The sequence below is a fragment of the Lissotriton vulgaris genome, chromosome 9, assembly GCF_964263255.1.
Source record: "Lissotriton vulgaris chromosome 9, aLisVul1.2, whole genome shotgun sequence".
Taxonomy (NCBI): Eukaryota; Metazoa; Chordata; class Amphibia; order Caudata; family Salamandridae; genus Lissotriton; species Lissotriton vulgaris.
This window is the reverse complement of record NC_141697.1, coordinates 393,874,851-393,895,743: the sequence shown is the minus strand read 5'-3', so window position 1 is coordinate 393,895,743 and position 20,893 is coordinate 393,874,851. Positions and strand designations below refer to the sequence as shown.

The 20,893-nt window shown below is 46.1% G+C and overlaps 1 pseudogene; it reads left to right on the top strand.

The window, feature by feature from the left end:
• The first annotated feature begins 345 nt into the window (after nucleotides 1-345).
• Nucleotides 346-20,893, top strand: part of LOC147690180 (small ribosomal subunit protein uS9 pseudogene) — a 62,217-nt pseudogene continuing 41,669 nt past the window's right edge.

Below are 20,893 nucleotides of genomic sequence, written 5' to 3'. Positions count from 1 at the left end.
TACAAAAAATACCACAGGATGGTAGAGTGATATACAATCACATCAATGCAGCCTTGAACGTCAAGTTCAATCCAGTGCCAGACGTAGATTATGAATGCTAAATCTTCAGTCAAGAACACCAAAGAAAAGGTGAAACCATAAATTAATTTGTTGATAGACTGGATCGCTTTATGAAACACTGCAAGTTCAATTAATTTAACGATGAGGAAGCTATACACCTCAGATTGATAGATTGATGTCTGACAGAATCTTTTCGACGATAAATGCTGAAGGAAACTCTGAGCTTAGAGCAAGTTCTCACGGCTTCCCACTCTGAAGAAGCGTACTAATCGACAAGCGGCTGGCATGGAGGTTGGAGGTGACCAGAGTGAGTCAGTCATGAACATGAAAAGTAACCCAAAGCATGAAGTTGAGGGACAAGAAGTGATGTCTCCACAGAAAAAGAAAATGTGCTTCAGGTGTGGATTGACGTTTCCACACGGTGGTAGATGTTCCACCATTAAACAGATTTGCAATGGCAAAGCAAACCATTTTGTGACGGTATGCAAAGTGAAGGGAAAACTAAGGACGTCACAGCCTGAAGACAAAAAAGCCGACTGAGTGTTGCATTAACAATATTCGACAAGCTCTGACAAGGCCAAGCAATCACACCAACTGAGGCAAATCGATGTCAAAGTTGATCGCCATCAAAATCATTGTCAAAGAGTTCCACAGTTTGGATTTCAAAGTGAAAGTGACAATGATAACTGCGCAACATCAATGCTTACTTCAGAGAGACATGCACATATGGGGCTAATCAAATGTGAGCAAACACAAAGACAAAAGGATGATCGACATGAAAAAGCACAAAAAAATGTACAAACATTGTCTCAAGATAAATGGTTGTTCGATACCTTTTATTATTGATAGAGGAGCGTCAATCAATTTTATGCCTGAGGAGAAATTTTGTGCATTGTCTCCATTACCACAATTTACATAATCAAAACCTATATACAGCGTTGACCCCTTTAATAAGTCAAGGTTCATTTGTAGCTATGATGAAACTCAAGAACACAGTGATACAAACTCTTATTCATGTATATCAAGGTACAGCTTTGAGTGTTTGTCTGCTCAGTTTCAATATCGCTGCTGATATGGGACTCAAATCAGTGAACTAAATATAACTCCTCATCATGAAATAGTAAGTTGATTTCCTTCATTATTTCGTGGGTTAGGAAAGCTCAAGACTATGAATGTCCAGTTACATATAAATGAGGATATTTGCCCTATTGCCCAAAGACACAGACAAATTGCATATTACTTAGAAGCTGTTGAAACAGAACGTAATTTGTTGCTCAAACACAATATCATTGAACGCTCCACTGGTCCAACGCCATAGGTTTCTCCCATATTGGTAGTGCCTAAAAGAGACAGTGAAGGAGCTGTATGCATTTGTGTTGACATGAGCCAGGCCAACAAGGTAATTGAGAAAGAACAACATCCAGGACCGAACATTGTTGATATGATAACTCATTTGAGTGGTGCCAAGTTTTTCTCTCTGCTTAAACAAAGGATATCACCAGTTGGAACTTGAAGAAAAATGCAGGCACATTACAACTTTTTCTAAACAGATTGGTCTGTTTCGCTCTAAGCGACTGAGCTTTGGTGTATCCTCTGCGCCAGAACTTTTCCAAGGCATCATTTGATGTATCATGCAGCCTGTTGTAAATGCCTTCAACTGCAGTGATAAGATATGACAAAGCTCTCATGCAAGTATGTTGTTGGCTAAACAATGCTGGTTTGACTTTGAATGCTTGCAAATGTGAATTCCGTTAGACAAAATTGAAATTCTTTGGCCACATCTTTTCTGATGGAGGTATGACACCTGATCCAGTCAAAGTGCAAGCACTAACTACTGCTAATTCCTTACTGGACATTTCTATGTTAAGTTCATTCCATGGAATGGCACATTTCTGTCTTAGATACATACAAGACTTTGCCACATTCAGTGCACCATTATGAGAATTGACGAAAATGAATGTGGTGTTTCAATGGTCGCATGAGTGCGAGGAGAGTTTCAAGAGAATCAAGCAAGCCATAAAAATGCCACTGAAATGGTCTATTTTCATCCCAAGCTTCAGACAGAGGTTGTAGTGATGCTATCCCTGTGGCATTGGGCTCAATTCCAGCACAGCACAGTGGACAACCAAATGCCTCAAGGCATATTGTGGCTTACGCCAGTAAAAGCTTGTCACAACCTGAGAAAGAAAGTTTGGCAGTGGTGTGGGATTGTGAATATTTCCATGTATTTTTATATGGAAAGCCTTTCACAGTAGTGAATAATCATCAAGCATTAGTGAAAATATTTGGCAACCCTAAAGCCAAGATGCCCCATCGTATTGCACGTTGGTGTCTGAGATGACAAGAATTCAATTACACAATTGTTCACCATCAAGGGGAATATAAAAATCCTGCTGATTATTTTTCAAGAATGCCATTACCATGCCCTGGAACCCCATTCAAGACAGCTGAAGCCTGCATAAATTTCACAGTAAAATCGAGCACACCATCTGCAATGTCATTAGAACAAATTGTCACTGATATGAGCCAAGATAGTGACATGCTGAAATTGAAAGACATTATTGCCAGGCCTGGGCTAAGTTCATGAAGTTTTGCTACGCGGAACTCCGCGAAGTGAGAAAAAACTCAGCAGAGTTCCAGAAGTGGCGGAGTGTTGTGGCAACTGCCTTTCGCATTGATCTTCCTGCTGCTCTGGTAGAAATTCTACCCGAGCAGCAGCTCCCGCTTGCGAATTTACCGCTTGCGAGCTGGGAAAATTCTCTGCTGCACTATGCAGAGCGGAGTTTTCTGCATTTCGTGAACTCCGCGGGGCGCAGAGTGCAGAAAACTCTGCAAACTCCGCAAATGGAGTGGAGTTCACCGCCCATGCCTAATTATTGCTCACCAATCTTGGAACCAGCACTCTCAACCGCTTACCAGTACAGTAAGTTCCTACATTTCAGAAATGTCAGGGATGAACTGTCTATAACTCAGATAGGCCTCATCTTGCGAGGTACACAAATTGTCATTCGGGAGAGTCCAAGACAACAAGTAATCAAAGGGAAATAGTTGCAACGAAGAGAGCTCTTCAAGATAGAGTCTGGTTTGCTCATTTTGATGAAACGGTTGAAAGAGAGTTAAAGGCCTGTCACATATGCAGCTGTCTCTCATCACATATTACTCAACACCCTTTAACCATGTCAGAAATGTCTAACCTTGCTTGGCGTAGAATTGCTGTTGTTTTCTTTGCTCCCCCTGAGAACGGGCATCATATAATGGTCAATGTTGATGAAACTCCCTTTTTCCACTGGAAAAATATTTTTTAGCCATCACTCATGAAAAGGTTATAGAAAGATTAGGTGGCATCTTTGCAACATGGGGTGTCCTTGTGGTTTAGAAATCTGACAACGGCCCGCCCTTCAATAGTCGATAGTTGAGAGATTTTCTCAGCTATCTCAACATAAAGCATCAGATAAGTACTCTTCTTTGGCGCTTGGCTAATAGCGTGGTAGAACGATTCATGAGTACTCTAAATAAAGCTGTTTGGCGTGCTCCGTTAGAGAAGCCCAACCTCAAGGTTTTTTTGAATACCACTCTTCAAGCCTACTGACCGATGCCTCACTTGACTACAGGGAAAAGCCCTGCAACTTTAAACATTTTTTTAGAGTTTTATATAGCGCAAACTAGACTCGAAGATATCAGGTATTAGAGCGCTTTACACAAGCACCAGTATTTTTACACAAGGACACACATTCATTTTTGTTAGGCGCGGGGAGATTAAGTGATTTGCCCAGAATCACAGGATGTTGAGTGTGGTTACCAAGACTCTAACCCGGTTCCCCAGCTTCGAGGTCGACCGCTCTAGCCGTAAGGCAACCTTAATGTTTAGGAGAGCCATGATGGCCAAGTTACTTCAATAGACCAACCTCAAATCAAAGATTGAAAAAGACATTTGCACAAAAGATTCTGTTCACAAACGGAAAATGATAATCTATGCTGACAAGTGACATCATGTGAAAGATATCACTTTCAAGAGAGGAGATCGAGTCCTAGTTCGACAATCCAGAAACGAAAATGTGATGTTCCTTTCGAGGCTGAGCTCTTTACTGTCAAAACCACTAAAGGACACATGGTGACTGCCCAATGTCCTAGGAAGTCCCTTGTGAAAGATTCTTCTCACTTCAGACATGTGGCTCATCACTCACCAAACATCGATGTCACAATATAAACTGGGTCCAGACAGACAGTTAATGATCCTGCAACTGCTGTTGTTTCTACGTTAACTATGCAGATCATTGACACTTCGACTGCCAGGTCCCGGTATCCAATCAGGATGTGTGATTCAAGTGCCATGAAGGCTCATTGAAGAGTTATGTATTTGTAATTATTTATTTACTAATTGATTAATTATTTAATTTATAGCAAACAGTTGACATTTTTTATCTAACAAAAGGGGAGATGTAGTGTTGTATAAATAAAGAATGACTGCATTCTTTTGGTTCCTGGTGGACTCTGTAGCCTTGTGACATAAGCTTTGGAGGGTAATTAAGTGAATGCAGGTTTGAATGTTGAGTTCTTGCTTACGCGCTGAAGAATAAAGATGTGTGTAGCTATTCTCCATGTGTGACGTAGTCACTGGCGAGCACCCGGACTGGGTAGGATACTATAAGGATGATACTTTTTCTCCCTGTCTGGATGAATACACATGAATGAACTAGTTAGAATATACTAATTAGACTCTCTGAGAAGGGAGGGCTGATGGATCCAGACTTCCATCTATACTATCACACAAGCACATTTTGAAATATTTGGTTTACAACACTGCATCTCATAAGCAACAGTGATCATGTCTAGCCCATCAGATACAGGCATATCAAAAACTATATTTTGTATGAGACCAACATGGCTGGCTACTATGGTAAACACTATTGCCTCCATGAGATGAGCCTGGTATGAGCTGCTAAATCTGTTGGACTGTGGACACCTTTACACCCCCCATTATAGTTAGTAGACAATCCCAGGATATGGCTCACTCTGGAAGAATTCAATTTGCTACAAGAATCCAAGGTTAAAGGAGGTAGCATGCCTCTTGGAATTCTACTATTCCTTATGCTGCGTGCTGAAATTCCACTTGCATTAGGTACATGGCATGCTTTATACTGTACAGTGGATGCATAAAGAGAAGCCCATCCCCTTTGGGCACTAAATACAGGTACAGTGGGCCATAAATTACGTCATAGATGCTTGATCCCAACCTGATAGAACGGGCAAAACATACCAACTGGAGTTCACATTCTGAGGTGGTCCAGGTGGCCAGGTGTGTTGTGTGTGTGTGTAATCTAGGGTGATGCTTACTATTCGGCGTTGTTTGGGCTTTATCTGATTAATGCAACTTCTCGGTAACTCTAGTATCTTATCCTTCGGCTGAATGCAGGCCCTCTGCCGAGCTTTTGTTTGTGTTTAGAGTATATGTATCTGACTCGTTTCGTAGCCATTGCATCATTGAGCCATATGGAGCTCTCCCTAGTGAGGGTAACTGGGGCTGCGAGCTGCGTGTTGCTATAACGTGGTGACATTCTTGATACTTGTAACGGATACTCATTGCACTTTAGAGCGATTTTACATTTGCTGTGATTTTATTATTGGGGGCTTATTTTAGTGTTAACGGGAATTTTAATGCAGGCACACTCACACTCTGACCATTTTTTGACTTCCCTACACTTTGCCCAGCCGCTTTCCAGCCGACACTCGGCGGCGGTGGGCGCCATCTTTGGTGAGGCGGGGAGAGCGCTCTAGTCGCGCCGTCCTCCCACCCTCCTTTCTCCCGATATAATGTGTAGGCCGGCCAAACGGCGCAGCGGGCAGGCGCAGCGGGCGCGCCGGACGCGCGCCGAAGCCGCGCCTAAGCCAAGCCCGTCTGCGCCCGTCCGCCCCAGGATCGCGTCGGGCGCAGGGCACGCCGGCCAACATCCACTGACCATCAGGTACGACAGTAAGGAATTACTGGCACTACGATCTAAAGTCGGTGAACCGTGTAAGGGATGTCCCCCTATTGACCTTCTCTGGGGCCCCTTTTCATGTTTACACTGTAAATGGATGTCCCCTGAGATACCTACAGAGATGCATAATATTTCTGCCCCCCCAAGGCACAGCTCTAATAACTTTAAGGGGGGACTTATTAATGCCCGGTCCTTGTGCTGCCATTGCCAAGACATACACGATTTAATAACGTGTCACGACCTGGACGCCCTTTTTATAACCGAAACATGGCTCATCGACTTTTCCAATCCTGACTTGGCTACTGCCCTCCCTCCGGATTTTACTATCTTCAGGCGGGACAGGCCAATTGGGCGAGGAGGTGGGGTTGCATTCATTATTAAAAAGTCCTTCTTATGCCATACATTTGATCTAGGCCACCTTAAAGAAAGTGAGAGCATCGGCTTCTCGATTAAAATTAACGCCTCCACCTCTTTCTCGGGAGGACTAATCTATCGCCCTCCAGGCAATGCCACCCCGTTTCTAGACTCCCTAGATGAAGCTCTTGGGTCACTTATGTTACATTACCTCAACTTCACCCTATTAGGAGACATGAACATGCAATTGGAATCGTGCGTTAACCCTCAGGCCACCTGTTTCCAACACACTCTAAATATCTTTGGACTGGCTCAACTAGTTACCACACCCACCCATCTAGCTGGCCATACTCTTGACGGTATTTGCTCCAACTTAACCACTATGATTACGTCCCCCCCATCCCACAAATTTGGAACAACCATAGTTTCATTCCCTTTGACATCGAGAAACAAGCTCATGCCTCACTCATAACTAAGCGTCCTCAACCTTCCTTCACGATAAATTGGAGAAAGGGGACCGACCGTATTAAGCTGGCCTCCCAACCACTGGCACAGGCCCCTAAATTGATAGGAGATGTATCGGTCGATTCTCGCAACTTTCACGTCTGGATGGATCAAATTATCTCGGAAAAATCTGATCCAAAAGGGGACCGCGTGAAATGTCCTAAAAGGAAACTAAATGCACCATGGTACACCCAGGCCCTAACTGAGAGTCATCTACTATGTAGAATAAAAGAAAGGAAGTGGAGGAAAACATACGACGAGGCTTCAAGAGCTCTCTATGTTCAGCAGAGGAAATCATATCTTTCTAGTATAAAGGCGGCTAAAAAGGAGTACTATACAAAGGCCATCAATGAAGCCCACCAGAAGCAAAAAAAGTCTTCTCCATAGTTAAATCCTTCACCCACCCTAATGTAGAAAACGAGCCCGTAATCCTATCGATGCCCAGGCCGCTGGCGCAAACCGCCTCTTAGTTCCCATGTTGAATAATTACCAAATAAAGAGACGGGCGCTGGTAGCAGGAATCAAGAACAGAGTTTATTTCTCATGAGGAGAGCCAGTCATTTCGGACACGAAACACAGTGTCTTTCGGGAGGTGCTCTAACAAGTGAGCTGAGACTCTTGCTTTTATACCCTGCAAAACACTTGATAACACAATCAGGACTGTATGACGCAAAAGAAAGACATCCTATAATCCTCGTGGTGATCCTATAATCCTTGTGGTGATCCTACCCACATACATTCACAATGGGGACCCTTGACCTGCTGATAAGAGGGGAGGGCAATCACGCAGCTGAGTGTTTCGTAGGATGTGTACGCCTGATCATAGCCCAAGGGGTGGGGTGGCTAAGACCAATAGAGGATCCTTTGAAGAGGAGTGACTTCATACAATAAGGGCAGTAAATGGTATCTCCTGGCCCAGGCGATGGCCTCGGACATGTGTGGTCAGCCGGACTCGGGGGAAAGGGTCATCAAAGGAGTGGTATTCATGTCGCGTGGACAATCGAGCGCAGGGGGAAGGCTTGTCAACAGAGGGGCATTCATGGAAGGGTAGGAGGTGTTGGTCAGGCGCGGCCGTGACTCTCAAGGACTGGGTCTTGCAGAAGAAGAAGGTTTATGACCTGCCCACGTGAGGAGGAGGGAGGGGTAGCCAGGGTGGACACAAGGGTAGAGTCACACAGAGAGCGAGAGATCTTATGACCCGTATATGAGAGAGCGGGGGCAGTCAGGTGCAGCTGGGGAGGGCTACGTCAGCTAAGGCGAAGGATGCCTTTCCAAGAAGGAATAGGGGGGGGGGGGGTTAAGATACGCGCAGGAGGGAAACCAGAGATCCTAATGGGTAAAAAGGCCATGGTGCCTAAATTGGCTGTACATATGCACAGGGGTAGGGGCTTTTACTGGCAGAGTGATACGGTCAATAGTTTACGGTATTCATGGTGCTCACAGGGAGAGGAGCGGGAGAAGAAGGGAAATGAATGCTGTCTATGTACATCAATTTCTTCAACTTTTACAGTCGCCCCTTTTTACATAGCAGCAGTCATATTTGCAATTGATGGGTTTACAGGTAGACAGGCATCGTTGATGAATTAGCATTTTGCCGATACTAACATTTGGCGTACAATCATAGACAGTTAAGGTAATGGGCAGAATGCAGTACATGGAAAATTGCTTTGCATTGAGTTCCTAACAATTAAACGCACTACATAGCAAAAATCTTTCCGACTTAAAAATGTGACCAATGAACAGTTTTGACCAGGTAGTTGAGAGCGGAATTCAGTTCAATACACAATATTTCTTCGTCCCAGTGTCTTTTTGTCAGTGAGCCATCACTGGTAGGCTCTAGTCCGAGTACTTTCGTTGGCGCTGTTGAGCACCGGCGGAGGAGCTATAGGTCCAGCTCGGTTCTTATCCTTACGCGTTGCAGGGTGCGGTCAGTCCTCTGCTGTTAGACCACCGTCCTGTTCCCTAAACAATCCGGTTGGTGGCGCCTTATGCTCGGCACCCACAGTTCTATGGCAGCACCCTAATCCCAGTGGGATGATGTTCTTTCCCTTGGCGAAAAGTCACGTGGAAAAGAGGGTGAGTGTGGTCCAAATAGTCGATAGGGGAGAGGGCGGAGTTGGGTCAGAGTTCCTGGGACACACAAAAGGGACCAAGGGAGCAAAGGATAACAAGCAGGCAGGCCCATCCATCGGGCTCAAGGAAGGGGGACGGAGACTCCAGGCACACGTGGGTTAGCAGGCGGGGGGGGCTTCGAGGCGGCCCACCGTTTTTCATTTTCCACGTTGAAATTGCGGTCTCGTCCCGTATCCTGTTGCTCTGCGGCTCCACCTTTGGTCGAGGTCACACGAGTCCCAAGATCCGCAGCCGGGCTGTACGTCACTTCTGACCCATCTCCTTCGGTGATCGTGAATCTTTGAATAGGTACAAGACAAGGTTTCAGTGAAATGGCAAAAAGAAGATATCTACACATGTGAATTCCTCCCTCAATTCTACGCATTTTGGGAGATACGCTCATTGGTCACAGTCAGAGGTCCATTACCAAGCAGTGCATGTGTCAGTATTCCTACTGGGCTCATGGCAGATCTATTCATCGTCTTATTTATAAATCAAGTGAGGTAAATGAGGTTCCCATCAACTGTGCATTACATCATATTCAGCATTACAGAGCATTTCCCATCAGGACTGGTTAACCTTTTCGAACAGGGCGGGGGTGCCATTATCGAGAGTCAGGCAAAACAGGGTCTTCTCGATGGTTAACAGCTACTCATGTGCATCAAGTTTATATTCGGTACAGCAATTGGGGTTTATCAAAAATGGGGCGGGGATGCTTCGGGGGCTTGCGCTTGGGTGCAAGGGGGGGGGGTGGGGCAATCCGGGCGTTGGGGGTTCAATCTGGACGTTGGCGTTCGTCTCTGAAGAACAGACATAAGGTGCCATTGACATACAGTTCCCCTATAAATGGCCAGATTTGGGGGACTTTAGTCGTCTTACCTGTCCTTTCCTTCTCAGCCAATTCAAGTTCATTCATTTTGCAGAAAGGAGAGGCAGTAATATGGCGAGATACAATCATTTTAGTTTCGGTCAATTTCGCTGAACACCTTCGCGTTCAATATGTATCAAATCAGACTGGTGCCGGTGGGGCACAATTTTACCAATGAGGGAGAGAGAATAGGGAGACTCTCATAGAGAGTGAGAGTCGTCCGCAATCTAAACGAGCCATTCGGTACACGTATGACATGTAGGGAGAGAGAGAGAGAGAGAGAGAGAGAGAGAGAGAGAGAGAGACGTGTACAAAAATAGGTCATTTAGTGCGCTCACAACACGGAACAGCAAAGGTCAGGTAGCACGCAGATACAGACAGAGGGAAGACATAAATTCGTACATTACACACACACAAACTCAGATAGGGAAGACGGCACATGTATTACACATATACAAGACATTCATGACAAGACAGGAAACAATTGTTAGCCTACAAGATCTGTTTTTATATGTATATCCTATGTATCTTTACTATCCTGTTTTATCTACGTGCTTAGCTCTTTCTACCCTTCCCTCCTTTCCCTTCTCGCTTGTCACGCCTGCGAGCGTTCCCAATTACCAATACTCACACCTCGGCTGGTCGATCAGTAATTAACCTGGTCGTGCTAGTTACCCATGGTTGGATCTTAAGCCATTTTTCTGTTCCCTCCTTTGGTGGGAAGTTCTCCAGGCTGAGGCAACGGCAAGTATTGATCGGGAGAACAGTCGGACAGCTTGGCTATATCTATAAGAGTGCGAGAAAGGGGGTAGTGCATTTTGAACATCAGCAACATTTCTAACTTCCCAGACGGGTGGTGCCGTGGCAACCCTTACCCGTATAATTTTTCTTTGTCCTTTCCCTACCTAGTCAAACGTCCAGTTACATTATTTAACACGTCATTTCTAGTCAATTTTTTCGTCATTCAGTACCTGTCCAGTTTCTATGTCAGTCCGTCCTCTCAGTCGCTATGCCTAAGGAGGAACAGTCATGTTAAGCCTACGTCTTTTAAAAACTTATCGTTATAACGACTAAACACATATTCCCCCTTTCCCTTTTTCGTCGGTGGTCCAACCGTCGCTCTTCCACACCTCAGCCGACATTCTGACGCGACCTGCAGAAGGGAGAAAAGAAGGGGTGGGGGGCAGCATTCAAAGCACATCATCATGCAGTAGTTCGAAAATGCTTTCACCTACCACACACTCGCCCCATCTCCTCGTACTGCATTCCCCTGCCATCTCGGCGTTTAAGCCCAGAGGGACCAGTGGTGTCAGATAGACAATCATTGATGATCTGAGTATCTACATGAGCTACTTGGTCGTAACCCTCTTTATCGGGTGCAAGGGTGACGGTCAGGTGGCATTTTCTGTGGTGTCATTTTAAGGGTATCTGAAACACTTTTCCGGCTGCTTGTGGCACATAAGGTAGCTGCTAAATATCTGATCCCTTTTGATCTACATCCTTCATCATACTTACTCATCGCTCACAGTAGTAAGGCATCCAAAACTCATTAATGCAACTGCTACGACCATGCTTTCTTCTTCAAAATACTTTTAATAAACGAAATTGGTGGCAGTTCATTGCATAAAGTGCAGCAGTGCAAATAAAATCGTATTAAAATTTCCTTACAGAGCAAGCATGATGCATGTCAAGAATTCATTTTTAATTAATTCAAAAATGCATTATCCAATACTCATTCGTTATCTAAGTTACATCAATTCATTTTCCAAATCATAATCAGTACCCACCCTAAGTCAATTCATTATCCAAGCACATACTCAACGCCCTTCATATCTACTTTCATTATCCAAAAACTGCACATAGATCTCGGGGCAACAAGCTGCGCAATCTGGGTGCAACAAAGTTTATTCAAATACGTTTCATTTTGTGGCGGCGCCATTTTAGGTGGGGTCAGGCAAGTTCCAGCACAGTCAGAAAGTCTCTAGTCTCGCGTGGTTGGCCCAGAACTTTCCGTTGGTAGTTCAAAAAGTTTTGTGCTATGTGGTTAACAGTTTAGCAAATATGGACCATGAGTCAAAGAGTGGGAAGGGCGGCAACAATTTTCCTACCGGGTCATCCTGGCGTTCCTCCGGAACTGAACAAGTCCGTGCCGTGGCTTCATTTTAGCCATTTCCAATCCGAGGCTGGTGCCGGCAGGAGTTGCACCGGTGTCGTGGTTCCCAGTGAAGGGGGCGGGGGCACCCATGCGGAGGGATCGGGGTGCCCCCCGGCTCTTATAGAATCTTCAAGGTTGAGGGGAGAAGGCATGGAGCGTGTGCCCGTCCTGGGCAGAAGACCGCTTTATGATGTTGACCCTCTTTAAGTAAGAGCAGTGGGGTGTCGCTGGAAGCCTCCACCTGGAGGGAGGTGGGGGAGGCTCGTTCGCGTCACCTCCCCCTTCCAGCGACCCCGCGCCGTTACTCGGCTCCGTCGTTTCGATATTGGCCGTGCTGGCTATTGAAGATGGGGGGGGTGGTCGGCGGCTGAGGCAAGACAGCCCCCCCCTTTCTCTCTTGACATGTGGCGGGACTATCTGGAACTGTCCAGGCGTCGACATGTGGCGGCACTACCTGTAACTATCCAGGAATTTGACATGTGGCGGGACTACTTGATTTGCCGCCATTCTCGCCCCTGGCTTCGGCCTTCTTCGTGGGTCGGACCAGGCGAGAGACAGAAGGGGGGGGGGTGGTCGGTGGCTGAGGCAAGACAGCCCCCCCCCCCGTGGCCTGCAGGGCAGCGGAAGAGGAGAGAAGGAGAGGACTCTGCCATTCTTTGGACCGCCTGCCCAACATCATCTCCTCCCGACCGTGGTCAGGCGAGCCCCTCGTGCCTCGAGGCCTCGCCTTCCGGATGGGCGTAACCGCTGACCTGTTGCACTTTGGGAACTTCCGGAATGGGGGTAGGTACCTATTGGATTGTTTCTATTTCATGTGACCGTTATTTGGGCGTGGCGGGCAATGAGGCAGACATGTTGGGAGCAGGAACAGGCAGTGAAGCCTAGCTACCTCGTGGCTATTTTTGCTGCCAAACTTTTCGCCATTTTATATTTCTTGTTACGAACTATTTCTAATGTTTCTTATTTTTAGTGAAGTCAAAAGCTCATCAGGGGGTTACTGACTTAGCCTGATTTCTTTTTCTATTTTTCTTTCTTTTCCTTAGCGTGTTTCGAGCTAAAGCTTTCTGTTAGTAGGGAACGGTGATCACTTCATATTTTTATGTGTCCTTTTCACTAGGGGGTACTTCTGGACGGACCAGACGAGTTCCCTCCAATAAATGGTCCGGGGTGGAACGAGATTATCGATCAAAAGGGGAACATATATTCCTTCATTAGGGTATCATCCTGGACAGACCGAGCGATGTACTTCCATCTACTAGGGTAGCCTCCTGGACGGACCAGATGGTCTACCTCCACTAAATGGCCCATGAGCGGGGAGCATATGTCCTCCATAAGGGTAGTCTCCTGGGCGGACCATGCGAGCTACCCCCCAAACAGTGGGGAGTGGGTAGGACTGACGAATTCACAAAGGGGCATAACCTACCCTTTACTACTTGCAAAGACTAGATAGAATATTTCTATTCCACGTTGTTTGCAAACGAAACAATTCCTGGAACAACAATGTCCAGGCAACCAACCAATCAGTGGGGAGAAAAACAGGCATGACGGATTACAACGGGGACAAATGTCTGCATTACCTGCCCTTCGCTATCCAAAAAGGAGGACAGAATATTTCTACTCGTCTCAGTTTGTAGACAGGGAAGATCTCAAAGAACAACAATCGATTATTAATCGACTTCAAACAATTCTCAAAGAACAACAATCGATTATTAATCGACTTCAAACAATTCTCAAAGAACAACAATCGATTATTAATCGACTTCAAACAATTCAGTGGGGAGAAAAGTAGGCATGACGGATTAATTACCGGGGACAAAAGTCTGCATTACCTACCCTTCTCTATCTGCAAAGAGGGACGACGTTCCTATTCGCCGCTGTTTGAAAACAGAGAATGTCTCGTTCTCAGAAGAGAACCAATATGTCAAGTAGCCCTCAAAGCTAAATGAACCAATACCAACAATTTCGGTATACAAATACCGATTTTCAATACAAACAATCAATCAGGTGGATAGAACCACCCTACCAATCAGGCGTAAAAACGCCCTACTTAATCTTACCCGGACCGGACCATACGGACAGTTCTTCGACTTCCTCCTCCAGCGCCCGTTCGTTCTCTTACTCCATGTAGCATTCCTGTGGGATTCCAGTCAGGACAATAGGTCACTTCAAGAGAGGTCCGTTCAGAATTGGTGAAGTTCTGTCGATCGGCAGCCGGGCGAGGGCCCTCTCAAGGCAGGCATGCCCCGATCATTTAGATGTTCACTTCTTCGTCTGGATCTCTCTTACCGAACCCCATGTCACTGATGGACCCCGCGTTGGGACGCCAATTGTAGAAAACGAGCCCGTAATCCTATCGATGCCCAGGCCGCTGGCGCAAACCACCTCTTAGTTCCCATGTTGAATAATTACCAAATAAAGAGACGGGCGCTGGTAGCAGGAATCAAGAACAGAGTTTATTTCTCATGAGGAGAGCCAGTCATTTCGGACACGAAACACAGTGTCTTTCGGGAGGTGCTCTAACAAGTGAGCTGAGACTCTTGCTTTTATACCCTGCAAAACACTTGATAACACAATCAGGACTGTATGACGCAAAAGAAAGACATCCTATAATCCTCGTGGTGATCCTATAATCCTTGTGGTGATCCTACCCACATACATTCACAATGGGGACCCTTGACCTGCTGATAAGAGGGGAGGGCAATCACGCAGCTGAGTGTTTCGTAGGATGTGTACGCCTGATCATAGCCCAAGGGGTGGGGTGGCTAAGACCAATAGAGGATCCTTTGAAGAGGAGTGACTTCATACAATAAGGGCAGTAAATGGTATCTCCTGGCCGAGGCGATGGCCTCGGACATGTGTGGTCAGCCGGACTCGGGGGAAAGGGTCATCAAAGGAGTGGTATTCATGTCGCGTGGACAATCGAGCGCAGGGGGAAGGCTTGTCAACAGAGGGGCATTCATGGAAGGGTAGGAGGTGTTGGTCAGGCGCGGCCGTGACTCTCAAGGACTGGGTCTTGCAGAAGAAGAAGGTTTATGACCTGCCCACGTGAGGAGGAGGGAGGGGTAGCCAGGGTGGACACAAGGGTAGAGTCACACAGAGAGCGAGAGATCTTATGACCCGTATATGAGAGAGCGGGGGCAGTCAGGTGCAGCTGGGGAGGGCTACGTCAGCTAAGGCGAAGGATGCCTTTCCAAGAAGGAATAGGGGGGGGGGGGTTAAGATACGCGCAGGAGGGAAACCAGAGATCCTAATGGGTAAAAAGGCCATGGTGCCTAAATTGGCTGTACATATGCACAGGGGTAGGGGCTTTTACTGGCAGAGTGATACGGTCAATAGTTTACGGTATTCATGGTGCTCACAGGGAGATGAGCGGGAGAAGAAGGGAAATGAATGCTGTCTATGTACATCAATTTCTTCAACTTTTACACTAAAGCTCTTCTGCCCAAAATTCCTCCCTCTGAAACTCTGTGTAACCAAATTGCAGATTTCTTTGTGGAAAAAATCGCCAATATTCAAAAGGACTTTCTGCCTCCCTTGATTATTCCTCATCAGGTAGCTGACAACCATCCTTCCCTTTGCAGCTTCCAACCTGTCTCCCTCCAGCAGACCCACAAGGCAATTTTGGCCTGCAAATCAGGAGCACCAACGGACTCCTGTCCTCCTCGCATTCTGCACCATCTAATCGAGGTAGTAAACCCTAACATCAACGCGATCATTAACGCATCCCTTGATTCAGGAGTAGTGCCTAATGAATGGAAAAAGGCTATTGTGAAACCCCTGATGAAGAAGCAGAATAAATCTCCAACAGATCTTACCAACATGCGCCCCATCTCACTCTTGCCTGTTCTAGGAAAAATCACTGAACAGATAGTACATTGGGAGCTAAAAACATTTGTGGAGAATCATAACATCCTGCATCCCCAGCAATCTGGGTTTCGCCCCGGTCATTCCACCGAAACGGCTCTGATAGAACTCTCTGATTCCATCAAGTAACTGCAGGATGAGGGAAGGTAAGCCGTCCTCATCCTGCTTGACCTAACAGCAGCGTTCGACACTATCTCTCATGTCATCCTGATTGATAGAATGCGAGAGATTGGCGTGACAGACACAGCTTTGGCATGGGTAAAATCTTTCTTGTCCAATAGGTCCCAATAAGTGTCCTTGGGTCCCTACCTATCCAGCAAAAAACCCATTACATCGGGTGTACCGCAGGGGTCCATATTAAGCCCACTTCTTTTTAACATCTATATGGCACCCCTCCTCGCTGTGATAGAGTCCCATGGGATCCTTGTCACATCATATGCTGACGACACCCAACTTGTCGTCTCCATTGACAAAAACTGCATGGATACAGAGCTGCGATTTCGGAATTGTCTCACCGAGGTATTCCAGTGGCTGAATAAAAACCACTTGAGATGCAACAGTGGGAAAACCGAAATCATACCATTGGGTAAAAATGTATCCTTCTGCCCGAAAGATTGGTGGCCCAAAGACTCAGAGGCTCCGCCTAGTGCGTGTCTTCTGCGCGCAACCTGGGCGTGCAATTCGATGCATCCCTTTCCTTTGACGATCACGTCAGGATTACGGCTGGTTGCTGCTTTGGACTAATTAAATCTTTAAAGAAATTCTTTGACTTCCTCCCCATCACCGCTAGGAAATCGGTCGTGGTAGCACTAATACTCTCCCGACTCGATTACTGCAATGGATTAATGGCAGGAGTGAAAAAGTCCACCCTTAAGAAGTTGCAAAGTATACAGCACGCGGCTGCAAGATTAGTGTTGAAACTCCCCAGAAAATCTTCGGCCTCAGCAGCATTGAACTCCCTCCACTGGTTGCCACTTCATAAGAGAATTCTTTTTAAACTTTTACTTACAGTGTTCAAATCCCTGAAAAATACAGGTCCTCATTACCTTGTCAATCGCTTCACTCATTACAACCCCGTACGATGTCTGAGATCCTCAGGGGCCAACCTCACGAAGATCCCGAGGTTCAAGTACAAAACCAGGGGTGGAAAAACCTTCACAGTCCTGGCAGCAAGGGCTTGGAACAACTTGCCCGTAAATCTCAGACTGATCGAGACTGAGAGTCTCTTCAGGAAACAACTGAAGACATGGGTATATCAGCAATCAAATACCTATGTATTGGCAGCTATTTAGATCTTTCACCACCTATCTCCCACACGCATGCTCAGCGCCAAGATGCTCCTTCCGGAGCGAAAGTTTGCGCTTTACAAATACCCACAAATATCAAATCAAATATCAAATGTTATTTACTGCTGCAATCTTCTAGGTGTGTTTGAGGCTGTTCCATATCTGGTGTTTCATCACAGGAAGCGCTAGGGGTGGACAGAGGGCAGCTGTGTTATGTTGATCTGATAAAGGGCGATCCTAAAACTGTAACAAGTGTTTTGTTTTAAATTTGGGTAGTGCAGACAACAGTTGCTCTGCGGTGTGCTGGACTCTTAAAGTGGGGCCTTTTGTATAAATCGATCTGATGCTAACATTTCCGCCCCTAGTTGAGTTATCAACTGCTGCCCTGGCTGTTTGTGTCCGTGTCTTGAGTATGGGGAATCCCTGTTTCCAGCTTGAGGTGTGTGTGTTTCTTCCAGTTTTGAGTATCCTAGTCTGATGTATTCCCCCTATTTTCGGAGTAGCATTTTTCAAGCAGGCACATATTAGATGTAGGGTACAGAAAAGAAAGAGCACAAAATACAAACTGGTAACAAGGCCTTGCACAAGCCTGCAATCCACCTTGGTACTAAGGCAAACCAGAAGGAAAACCATTCTATGTTTGGGGCACCTCCTTTAACCATGAACTTCTGTAGGTTGGGCAGTGCTTGAATGGCATTTGACAGCGTTCCATTGCCCGGATCGTTCAATGGGATGAAGGTACAACATGCTGTACATATCTTGGCACATGCTCCCCCTTCTATTGCAGTCATTAAGTCCAACATATACTGATGCTGTATCACCCTGGAGGCGGATAGCGCGCATTTAGTCTTTGATTGCGTTGAGGTCATATTCAATGGTGTTCATCATTTTTTTTAGTTTGCACATGGTGATCTGCACCCACCAGGCATCGGCCTTTGTTTGCCCGGTGAAGAAGGGGACTGACCCTCCTACACCTTTTTGCGCATCAGTGAAGAGCTGAAATGCTTCAGGAATGTCCATGAATCGGTCCCAATCAAAGTACTCGACTGACCTTCTTTTGGGTAGCTGGTGTAGAAGCTCCAGGCCTCTGCTCATGGAGTGGTGATGCAGTGCAGAGAGATCTTTTCTGGGTATGACCAAGGTGGGCATGTAGTGGAAGATAGGTGAGCAGACCCCTCTCTAGTCTGGATCGAGCGGGGTGTAGGCGTGCTTGCTGCATTGCCAGTAATAGTCCATCAAGGTGAAGGTGCCTCATTATTATATGTTATACTCCTGCAATCGCTTTTCATTTCAATGAGTATCGTCCCCTTCCCTCTAAAATACAAGGAATACGTTGATATTTTCCAGACTACTATGGGGTTCTCCTTAACCTCTATCCATGTGTACCCTCCTGCCTCTGAGTCCCAGGTGTCTTGACATTGGATCAGTAGGGTGTCATTCAACCTGCCCCCTTGAGGCACATTGTTATTTCTAATCCCCAAATTGTTGGCCCTGAAGGTATACTGAACGTTGGGGTTCCATTTGTAGTTTATAACTACAGCTCCAGTTACACTAAGGGCTAGCCTTCATCCACAAGTTGATACTTGTGTGGATACGTTATTTCATGGGGCCTGGTTTTAGGCCCTGGGTCCATATACCATGTCTGGCCCTTTTTCTGGAGCTTGTCTAGCTCGGACTGGATCTTATCCTGTTCTGTCAGGATGTAAAGAACTTTAGATATGATGTCATACTTGGTTAGGTTCTCTGTGACTTCCTGTGGTGTTATATGCATGTGGGATGCTGTTGTTGTGTGTGGTGAAGTTGTATGTCAAATGTGTTAGATCTTGGGACTCACACTGGACCATTTTTCCCAGTGACCTTGGCCGATACTTTACCTGTTCCTGTTCAGTGGTACACAGCTGAAAAAACATAGGGCACAAGACAATACATAGGTGTATGATTCCAGTCTTGGTATGAAACGTAAACTCCAGGGAGAACCCTATCTGTGCTTCTATCCACAAAGTGTTTGCAAAGTACAGGGCAAGCCATAACAATGCTTCTGTCCCCAGATTATTCATAGTTTATGTTGGAAAAGTCTGTAATGGTGACTACTTCAGTGGAGGTGGTGGTAGTGATGGGTCCAAGCGAATGTCTGAGAGGTGTATCCTTGACCCTTTCCCTTTGACCCTGACAGCTGTAGGAGTTAAAAAGATTATTTTGAAGGGCCCTTAAAACTTGCTGTCTCCCCACCTGTGATGGAATTTGTGGTTTAAGACTCTAAGACTCGGTCGCCGGACTGCAATATGATGTAGGCTAAGTCAACGGAAGTGCACACCATCTTCCTTTAAGTAACCTGTTTAGGTAAGAATCTGCAAGCTTAGGTCAGTCCACTCAGTTTGGTTCTGCTCTGAGGTATTGGTGTTTGAATCAACGTTCCATGTGACTAGCTGATGGTGGGAGGGGTCAAGCAATCCAGCCATTTCTTACCCATATTGGTGCTCAGTTTGCTGAGCTTGTTTTTTAGCAGGCCGTTGAAGCGTTCTACTATGCCATTCCATTGGGGTGGTATCCTGAGTCCAGCTGGGGTTATGCCCATCAAGGTACAGATGTTTTCGAACATATTGTTCACAAAATGTCACCCGTTGTCTGATCGGATGACCTCTGCATACATGCCAACCCTCCCGATTCAGGCTGGAGACTACCGATTTCAAGAACGTCTCCCACTTTCTGATTCCTGTATGCAAAAACCCTATTCGTCAGTGGAGTTCAGATAGCAGGGGCTGGTCTTTTGTGACTCAAATTATGCACTGCCAGTAACCTGCTCCTACAGGGATTTTTTGGCACGCTTTCTCTGCCTGCCATAGCAATTTCTCTGTGCTTCTGACAGGTATAGAAAAAACGTATATTTGAATTTATGATTTCAGATCCTGCAGCAGCACACTTGCAAGTCTCATACACATCAATAGACCAGACGCAGGCCATAATAGACGTCAATGTGAAAAATACATTTCCCGATTATTTTTTAAAAATCTCCCACTTTCCTCTTCCAAAATGTTGGCACGTATGCTTCTGGTACCCCCACCTGGGTATGACTTCTCAAACCAGAAAGTGCAGCTTTAACATCGTAGCATGTGCAGGGGCCCATTTCTATCCACCTAGAGAAGGGGAAAACCACCAGAATTAGATGTCAGTAATGGCACATATGTCAATCGTGTGAATGAAATCTAGTTGTGGTGCCTGGAATGGCCCAGAAGGACTCAGGATAGATGAGGTGTGGGTTTAGGTGAGGGCAGCTGACACACTATGCACTCTTGGAGGTACATAGAGATCTTTTCTGCTACATGGAGAATCACCCAGTCTAGCTGTAGGTTAGCAAGCATGCTTGCTTTAGCGGTGTGTACAGAGAGTTGACACTGGTTCAGGGCTGTGTAGAATAGGCTTTGGGGCATGACATGTTTCCATGTAAAAGTGACCCTTTAGATGAGATTGTGGGGGGGTCTGAGTGCATCCCCTATATTCCCAGAGTTCTCGGTCATGTGGGAGAGCCTCCTTCAGTATTTAACTAGGGTACAACCTAGCCGTCTCAGTGTATGGTAGTTTAGAAGGTGGTGAGAAGTCCTCTTAGGTTTGTTTCTCAGCCTCCTGAACTGGGAACTTGTGGATTGCTCCTGTGGTCCCGCATGCCGCCTCCTTTGCGGCCAAGTCGGTGAGTGCGTTGGCCTGGCCTCCTGTA